This window comes from Anguilla rostrata, chromosome 1 (genome assembly GCF_018555375.3).
Source record: "Anguilla rostrata isolate EN2019 chromosome 1, ASM1855537v3, whole genome shotgun sequence".
Taxonomy (NCBI): domain Eukaryota; kingdom Metazoa; phylum Chordata; class Actinopteri; order Anguilliformes; family Anguillidae; genus Anguilla; species Anguilla rostrata.
The window spans coordinates 19150818-19160404 of NC_057933.1; positions in this window are offsets into that span (position 1 = coordinate 19150818).

Sequence of the window (9587 nt, forward strand, 5' to 3'; positions counted from 1 at the left end):
TCACATTCCTCCCACCTTTTTAAAGGCTGCTTTAAGCCTTGACATGGGCCCCACAAATCATTTGGTCTAAAAGCCGAGTTGAGCACTCTCCTTTGCACAATTTCGATTTGAAGAGAACGACCTTGACCTGGTCCTTCAGTCGTTCGGTCTCTCGGGCGTCTGATGAGACGGCGGCATCCTCTCTTACTCTTGCTTTGGAAAAAAAAAGGTCCCAAACAAGGCCTGAAGTTTGTTTTTCAAACGTTCCTTTGTGGAGCAAAGGACAGTTTGACACAGGTGTTTACGATGAGGTGAAAACGTAGCAGCATTCCGTGTTGTTTGTTTTACATCCTTTTATACAAATCCAGCTCTCAAAGACCTACACTGACACCGCTTTACAAGGCATTGGCCTTGATGTAAGGAAACTTTGCTGTGTGGAGTTTTGGGGGGCGGGGAGTGGGGGTTAGCACACAGAACAATCCAAGCCTAAGTCATGGAAATCCAGGCAACTTGTTGGAAATATGAGGACCGTAAATGTTTTCCGACACAGGAAGAAAATAATACTCTCGCATATCCCAGCAGGACGGTTAACCCCATGCATCAGCGAGGGCCACTCCAACACCATATATAACACAGACAGCTACGGACTAGGGAACACTTCATCTCCCTCTCAATATTTTTCCAAGGACGTTTTTATTTCAGATGAAAGAAGATTAAAGATTCAATACATGCTTGACCTCAGCGTACACTGTGTAAGCCCTGGGTTGTATAATAATTGTAATTTGCGTAACGGAGACTCAAATTGCACAATGCACTTCGGGTGTTTTGTTTTTCGAAAGGACGACCTTTCTGTAGCTTAGCATGCACACCATGGTTGTTTGATTGGCATTTGTGACACCTTGGCCACTTTCATTCCTGTATTTACTGTACCCATGTAAGCAACAAGACATTGATGTCACACTGTTTTTGGTCTTTCTCCATAGATATTGATAATAGATATTGATCATCTTTCCTATAAAGCTCAAAGTAATTGCTCATACCTGCAGCTTCCATCTCTCATTCTGGTGATATTGTGTCATTTTCTCCACAGATCAGCACGACAAACAAACTACTTAGTCACGTCTGACAGTTCTAGATCAGTCCAACTCTTTGTTATGCTGACATCTGTGATATCACTTTCCTTAATGTGCTGGCAACTCAGCTTTCCATGTTCCTGTCACATGATAATAGGTGCTGACATCTCACTTGCACATCTTCCCTCCCTTTCCAGGTGAGTAGAGATTGGAAATGTCCTGGACTAGGTTTGGAACATGGCAGCAGTTGGACATCAATGCCAGTCCATCCCAGCGAGATCATTAGCAACCCACAAACAAATTAATTTTCAACAGGCCTACTAGGTCTCCCTGTTATCCTCCCTTGCCCAGCAACACAGTTGCCCCCCAGATATGCTGCCTCTTCCATACTGTACCCTCAATACACTCCAACTGAACTGCACTGTCTCTCTGACAGGGGGCACTGCACACACTGGTGAAAACATGGTCTTTGTGCCAGGGCCAAAGGTAACAAAACCTAAATATGGTGCTAAATGGGCGTGAAGTGAGTCCATCCATCACACTGTCAGGGCAGCAGTTTGGAAAAAATGAGGGCTGCGGTTACGTTCAGACAGAACACTCTCTGTCTCATCTGAGAACCCGTCAAGCTTGACGTTTGCCAGGGTTTGGACTGCGGCCCGGTGAACAGGGCACACGTAAGACAAAATCAGGCCCCCTACCCGCTCCCTGCAGCAAATCCGGTTCCAGAAGAGCAGCGGTCCTGGCTTCACCAATCAACTTTTGATTAATACCTTGAATGAGCAGATTTCCCATCCAATCAGTTTCTCTAATTAAGTAATCAAGGCCTGAGGTAGAATGAAAAGCAGAGACCCCAGGGCTCTGTGGGGAACGAGGTTTGGCTAACCCACCTCCCCAGGTATCGCTCACACACGCGCACTTTATCTTCCTGTCTTAAAAACGGCAGGGCATACCGCGTTAGCCGAGTCACGGCTAACGAATTAGCGCTGTCCAGCAACTGGGAAAAACGGACTGAGAACAGCGTAGCTCTTAGTACCGCGAAACTGAAGTTTATTTACGGAGCAGGACCTCTGCCCCTGCCCTCTCCAGGGTTTCTTAGCCGTGCCTGCACCACAACATAATCCCGACGACTGCCAGATGCGAGAGAAAGGTTTTCTCAATTGCGCAGTGCGACTTGGAACCTCTTCATTCCAACGGGCTTTGTTTTTGCGGTCTCTTATTTATGCAAGCGCTGGCGGCAAGGATGACCTAGCAGGAACAGAATGCACGCGTGCCGGCCGGTGTGCGCGGAGGGAGAAACCTCGTCATGCATCACGCATCCATTCTGGCAACCCCGGTGAGGTAACGCGATGGAGAGAAACGTGTAGCGTGGGCGATTCCAGTCCCCCGCCCTCCATTCAGCACACCTCCAGGTAACCCAGCCACTTCCCCAGAGACCGTACTGCATGCTGCTTTCACTCTTCACTGGCAACCAAGATGCCGTTTTTGCCTGAGGTGGAAAAATCCAAAAAGCATTCCCCCTAATAGCAGTCTACTGTTAACCAGAAACAGCTAGTAACAACATCCTGTTTGTGCAGCAGCAGTCGCTGGCTCTGGAAGGAATTTCTAAAAGATGAATAAGCACGCATTTTATTGTCCCTCTCTGTGCAGCTCTGATAGAAGGCCATGAAAAAAACACTTACTAAGGTCAGTCAGGCTGGCATTTCGCATCTCACAAACAGCCCATTAATGCTTTTTTTACTACCACAGTAAATACTGGTAAAGAAGCTGGCTGAGGATATAGTTGCACTGATAAAAGTTTAATGCTCTAATCTCTTCTCCATACTAATGCTAATGGGTGCCATGCACAAAATGGCAGTATATTGCTTGGCAAGACTGAATTCTTAGTTTGGTTGCCAAAAAATTATCTGCAATGTAAAATCATTGTATGAACCATTGATATAGCAACATAAATTTACAGACATTCATGTGATTAGCCAGTTGTTTCAAATGCTCTGGTAATATCATTTTGTTTCTGAACATCTTATTTGAACTTATATGACTAATATTGCCCCTGTGTCTGGAAACCATGGAAAATTTTGTAATAGAAGTGGACTGTGTATAATTTATCTGTGGAATAATCTGTGTGTGTAGGTGCAGCTATGTGCAGGTAAATGTATGTGTGTGAGTATATAGGCATTGGTATGTGTAGGAGTACATGTGTGAGTTTGTGGGTATGTGGATGTGTGTATACCTGGGGGCTTAGCTTTCAGAGCTCTGGACTAGCCTATGGAGGAATCCCCCCCGCTCTTCTGACATCCTTGCTTCCGGCTCACCGTAGGACTGCGGGGTCCGATTTCTCTTACCTGATCCCTCTGACACAAAACGGAAAGGTACCTCCTCCCAGACTCATTACCCGGGCATCTTAATGGCTGTAGGGGACTGAGGAAAACCCAAATGCACAAATTTATGAAGAAGTACAGCTTGGTTTCAGTTCCATCGTACACTGTTAGTATTGTGGCTGTGGATTTATGACCTTCGTTCGTCTCACAGCCCAGTCCCTCATAATCTCAGGTATCATTTCAGTAGCGTCAGTGCATCATGGCTCAGGTTGTCTGGCAAAGCACATAAAACATTAAAATGTGTCAACTATTGGGAACTTATACAAGTGCATCATAAGGGCTTTACATAGTGATATCATACTGAATAGAATTCCAGTAAGGTGTTACAAAATCTGTGCATTTCATTACAGCCACTTAACAGATGCTCTTACCCAGCGCAACTTAAAAAAGTAGTGAAGATCTGTGTATTAGATACAGATCCTGAGTACATTCGTTTAGTTCTAACACATGAGCAGTGTATACAGTAAAAGTGTGTTAGGCTGTAGGCGTTGCTGAGTTAAAACACAGGTCAAAGAGCATCCACAGTTGTCTCAGGGCAGGGCACTGCTCAGCCAGTGATCACTTTGGCATGCGTCCTCATGCGGCCTTGTCTGTTTTCAACAGCGGAAAGGATGGGATTACTTTGTTATATAAAACATTTCCTCACCGAGAAAAGACGAGCGCTATTTCCCAACCCTCAGTCAGAATAAATCAAAGGGAACTAAATAAAAGTTAAAAAATGAAGACACAAACAAGCATAGGAATTATGTCAACTTTTGCCAAAAGAGGTCTGCAGTGGTTGTCAACAAACGTTAGATCCATCAGGAAACTAAAGTTAAATCGATACCCGTAACAATTGCTATTCTGGGATCCCATTTTTGTCCTTTTTTGCTTTATTGGAATGCTCTGTCTGGAATGAGGAGCAAATATTTGGATTCCTACTTCCTCCTCTGTTGGGACAGTGTGTACTGGGCGCACTGACACCATCCGCACGCAGCTCATGCCCACTCCTGAAGCAGCATGACCTGGCCATAAACAATAACAACAGACACTGCCTTGATTACTCTCTTTGGAATTTTTAGAATGCCATGATAAATCGTGACTGACCAATCACTGCTGCGTATTGTCCTGTACTCACAGGAAGTACATGTGTGTAGATTGATAGGTGTACACAATTATAACATTTTTTTCTGGTGTAGACGCATGGGAAGCTTTCATAGTTTACAAGCTGCAACAACCCTGAGAGTGGTGGTGAAGCAGCAACCCAAAGAAATAATGTACAGAAGTGATGCTGACTGGTAGAAATCCTCCTGTCCCCTAAACCAATGCACTCTGAGCATAATTTTGGGTATGAGGACACTAACATTGCACAGGGAGAGTGCCTGAGAGAAGCATCTATCTGTGCTGACAGACAATAGGAACACAGTGGCACAGGAAGCAGTATTGACCAGAAGGCCCTACAGAAAGGGTCTGTGGTGGTTCCTCTAGTTCCTGGTCTCTGGCCTGGTCTTTGCCTGTCAAACGTCTCTGTAAGGAATAGGAGAGAAGGACAATTATGCAAATATGGGGGCCCCTGCCAAGAATGAAGGACTGGACTCCCTTTTTCAAATGCTTCAAGATGCCTTGGCCCAGCCATGCTCTCGTTTACACAACAATGATGGGAAGCCGGCCTAAACATGTGAACGTGCTCCAGAAGGCCAAGTGGAGTACTCCCCCCAGCCCCCCTCCAAGCCCAGCTAACCCTCCTGAGCAATCGGCTGTCTACTGCAATTTAGAGCTTCCATGAAAATCCATGCATTACAGCCATGCTGATTAAAAGTCCTGTAGTTGCTTCAGCCACACTCGCAACCAGATCTTCAGAGTCAACTTCCTTCAACAACCTTCTTCACCTCATCTGTCTCTTGGTCTGGACACTGGGGGGTTGGAGAATAAAGGGCCTTGGTGAAAGAACAGTAGCCTGGTTCTCTCAGCCTGGTTTTGGGGGTTTAGATTCCTGAGAGACTGCATCATTTTATTCAAAGTATGCAAATTAAGTGAATTAATCTTATTACATTATCTGAGAGCCAGTGTAATTCAAGGTCACCAGGATAATTTCAGAATGGAGGATCCAAACACAGAGAGGAATGTATGTCAGGACGCCTGACAAATTGTCCAGCAGGTAGGGGAGCAGATGGAGACAGGCAGACAAATTGTACTTCCTGGTGTTGGCAGACCACCCCCCACCCCCCTTTCCAGTGACCCCGGGCATCAACGCTCCATTACAGCAAATCTGTGTTCATGTAAATGGACAGAATCTCTGTATTGAGTCTACAAGCAGATCCTGTTCAATTTACAGTTTTTGCCATTTTTAAAGACCTTCGCTTTGGGAATACAGGGGAGTTGGGTTATTAAGTTTCATGACATCAGATCACATATGCACGTAGCTCTGATCCTTCTTTTCATTATAAAGGCCTTTATCTCTGTAGTTGTCTGTGCGTGATATCAGGAGTAGCACAAGCTGATGTGACAAAATTGGCACGGTCTGCTAATGTAATCCACACCTCAGATCATTAACAAATACACCCCCAAAGCCAAAGACAAGCCAAAACAATGATATGATTTCATTAATAAAATTTACAGTACATATTCTGTACCACAGCCAATGTGATCCCAAGGGAGGGAGACTAACAGTCATTCCAAATGAGATTAAATAAGACAAACGTCAGATTTATGGGATCATGTCCCCGAGACTTGCACTGCTGTGCTCTGCTGGGATGAGGTGGGAGGCCTCCTCAGTCGCACCGTCTGAGCTCCAGACAGGCCTGCTGTCCATGTCACTGCTGGGTGACGGAGCCGGAATGGAATCTGCGTGGTGACAGGCGGAGCCCCTGCCGTGCTCAACTTCCAGTCCAAGAGAAACTCTCCACACGTGACCTCTGTGCAGAGGCAGAGACATATCTTTGTCTCAAACCAGGCTAAGCATGCCAGTATTCCCTAAGATACTCACCCCTTTTAAATGCACCACACACTGACCTTCAGTGGACATTCTCAACAGTGCAAATTAAAGGCATGTCAGAGAATTAGCCTGTTTAGTACTCAGATAATATACTTTCAATTTAAGCCCAACCACCTGAGATACTGGGACATTATTTTTTCTTTAAAGGATAAGGTAAAAAAGTATTTTTTAAAGATCCTGTTCTACCTTTTACCTGCTGTTTTCTTTCCTTTTCATTCACAGAGCATTTGTATGCTTTCACAATTCTGTATTACAACACAAAAAAATCAAGAAGAATATTATATCCGGAGAAGAGTATTAGAAGGAACATCCAAACTGCACTATTAAATTAGTTTCTCATGCCACTTGGAGCATTGGGGCTTCCTGGAAGCCACAGAATTGGTAGAAGGCATGCAACATCTGGTCTTGGCACTTCTTTTACACTGTCAAATTGCATTGTGGTTTGCCTCCTGTACCATGATTTTAGCTCCCTGAGCCCAGGGCCTGTGAATTCCTGTCTTTCTCTCTCTACTCCCACAATGCCTCTGTAGCAAGAGATCAGATAGCCAGGCAGAGCAGAACACTGTTGGTCGACTGCATGAAGCCATTGACCATCGGAAGCTAGACACCATCTAAAATCCAATTTGTTCAATGAAGCATATTTATTTTTAAACGCTAATGAAGCGTGTCCAGGCTTGTACAGCACTAAGTTCCGACACGCTACACAAATAAATCATGGATGCCTGTTACAGTAACTATTTATTTTTTGTTGCTTTTTCAAACCACGCTTGGTTGGAATGGATAAATTAGGCAGAGTGAATTTGCTGAAAAGGGCAAAGCACCTCATCTTTCAAAAGTGAAGAGTTGCTGGTAAAAAGGTTTTTTCTTCATGAGTTACCAACTCGGATGACTGCTTAGAGAGCGAACGAGAGAGCTTTGCGTGCATACTTACTGTCCCCTTGTGGACAAAACCAGTTATTCACTTGAAAAAAAATTTTTTTTTTTTTGGGGGGGGGGGGGTATTGGACAAACCTTAGTGATTGATTTATTGGTTGATTTAAATTTTGACTAAATGATGCATCACCTCACGAGTGACATGGAAAATAAATAAATTCCTCCTTTTATACCCTTGTTCTCATTGGTGCTGACATGCATGCACATCCCAAGTTAAAATTAGCTCGCTATGTGCCACTGTCTTTAACGGACAACAAAGTCCGTTAACTACGTTTGCAGACATACATACACGGCCGCAATACACCATGGTCATTTCCTCTCATTGTGGGAAAATATAAAAACACAACACAACACATGTGCTTGCGTGTCTGGATGAGGTATTGTGTAACACCGGTCAAAACAACTGAATTCTTACAAGGCCATATCCATCAGCCCTACTCCAAAGTTCCAGAACAGTAATAACTATTTCAACACCCTGCTCTCTGCTGAGACAGAGTGATGTGGTTTGGCCCTCATTTCAACTCGCTCACTGGTGCTGATTAGCAGGCCGGTGACAGTTTCCCTTTGTTTCGTTATCAATCTTAATACTGACAGACAAGTTCTCACTCTTGGAGAAACACGGACGCTCAGGTAAGCGAAACCGCGGCGTTAATTTTTAGATTGCGATTTAGCAGCACACTGTTGTTGGCTATTCTGCTCTGTAGATGCTGTATCCTATCACTACATCGCGAAAAAAATGCATGATAGACCTCCCATGAGAGCAGTCCAAGTGCAGACGTTGTATCACAGGCTATTAGGTTGTTGCTAGCTTCTCGGTTGAAAAACAGGTGGTTTCGCTGGGCAACCACTGGGCAGCTTTGTAAAGGGGCGATAATGAACTACATATCGATAATAATTTTTACAGTTCAGTGGGCGATACAGTACAGGCTATTGTATCGGGTGAATAATGGTCTCGTGCTTAGCGCAGCTCAGTGAAGCGGTGTCTGGTAACGCGCAAGACAGACCGTTTTCCTCTCTATACCATGTCAACGCACCTTTAACACAGCACGAGGCATCCCCGATTCAGCACCTGGAGGCAGCCCGTCGGTCCGCAGCTAGCCGCCTCTATAATTGAAGCCAGGTTGGGAACGCTGGCGGGTGGCTCCCCTCCAACCCTTTGAAGCTGTCCCAGGACGAGCCAGGCCTCCGGACAAACATCCCATTAAAATGGGAGGGAAAACCGTGGAAAGTGCAGGGCCTCGCCCGGCGGTCGTGTATTTCAGTAAATTCCACTGCGGAACAAACTCATCTAGAATCTGCTGCTTAACACACAATGTAAGACATTCATTGTAAATACAGTACCGCGATGAAGACCAGCCTCCCTGCTGTACTGAAATATCCCAGTCTTCCCAGACTACCCTGTCTTCAATCCAACAGGTTAGCTATCTTCCCAATAGCTGTACCTCTTCTATGCAGATCAAAAGGTTTAATGAGTATACTTTGTTGAAATGACTGCTTAAAACAGTCATTGCAACTTAAAACTGAAAATGTATGAGCCAGCTCATATAACAGTAACATAATGTGCAAGGATGTGTATTATTCAGAAAAAGTGAATTATTTTGTTTAAATTTTTTTTAAGCCAAAGAATGTATGCTTACAGCGCTTAGCTCAAAGCAGCATTGAACAAGGATTGGATTTATGGTAAATTAATCAGTTCACAGAAGCCTTCAAGACCATGAAACATCCCTGTTCTTTAACAGCATCTTTTAAAGACGTCTGATCTTTCAAATCCCACAGCTGACACTGATGTCATTCCATTGACCCATACACAAGAACTGGATTGCTACAGTAAATATGCACTTAGTAAAAGCATGTAAAACGGAAGCCCTGCAAGTCATCATCTTCAAAGCAAATAAATAATGTCATCATAAATAAAGACAGGCAAGACAGTTTACAACCGAGTCATCCAAAACTGGCATGCCATGAACAACTGCCCTCACCAGCTTCCACTCAAAATACAATTAGCATTGATCAAAGTATTAGAGCAGTGGTAACTAACCGTGTTCCTAGAGATCTATACTGTTGGTTTTCATTTCCTGATTGCTAATTAGCAGCTCAACAAGATCTCTAGCAAATGAAAACCCACAGGACGGTAGATCTCCCGGATCAGGGATTGTAACCACTGCTCTTGCTGTTGAATGAGTTGTGCTTTGTTAGGGTTGGAGTGAAAACCTATAGGATGGTATATCTCCTGGAATAGGGTTGGTTACT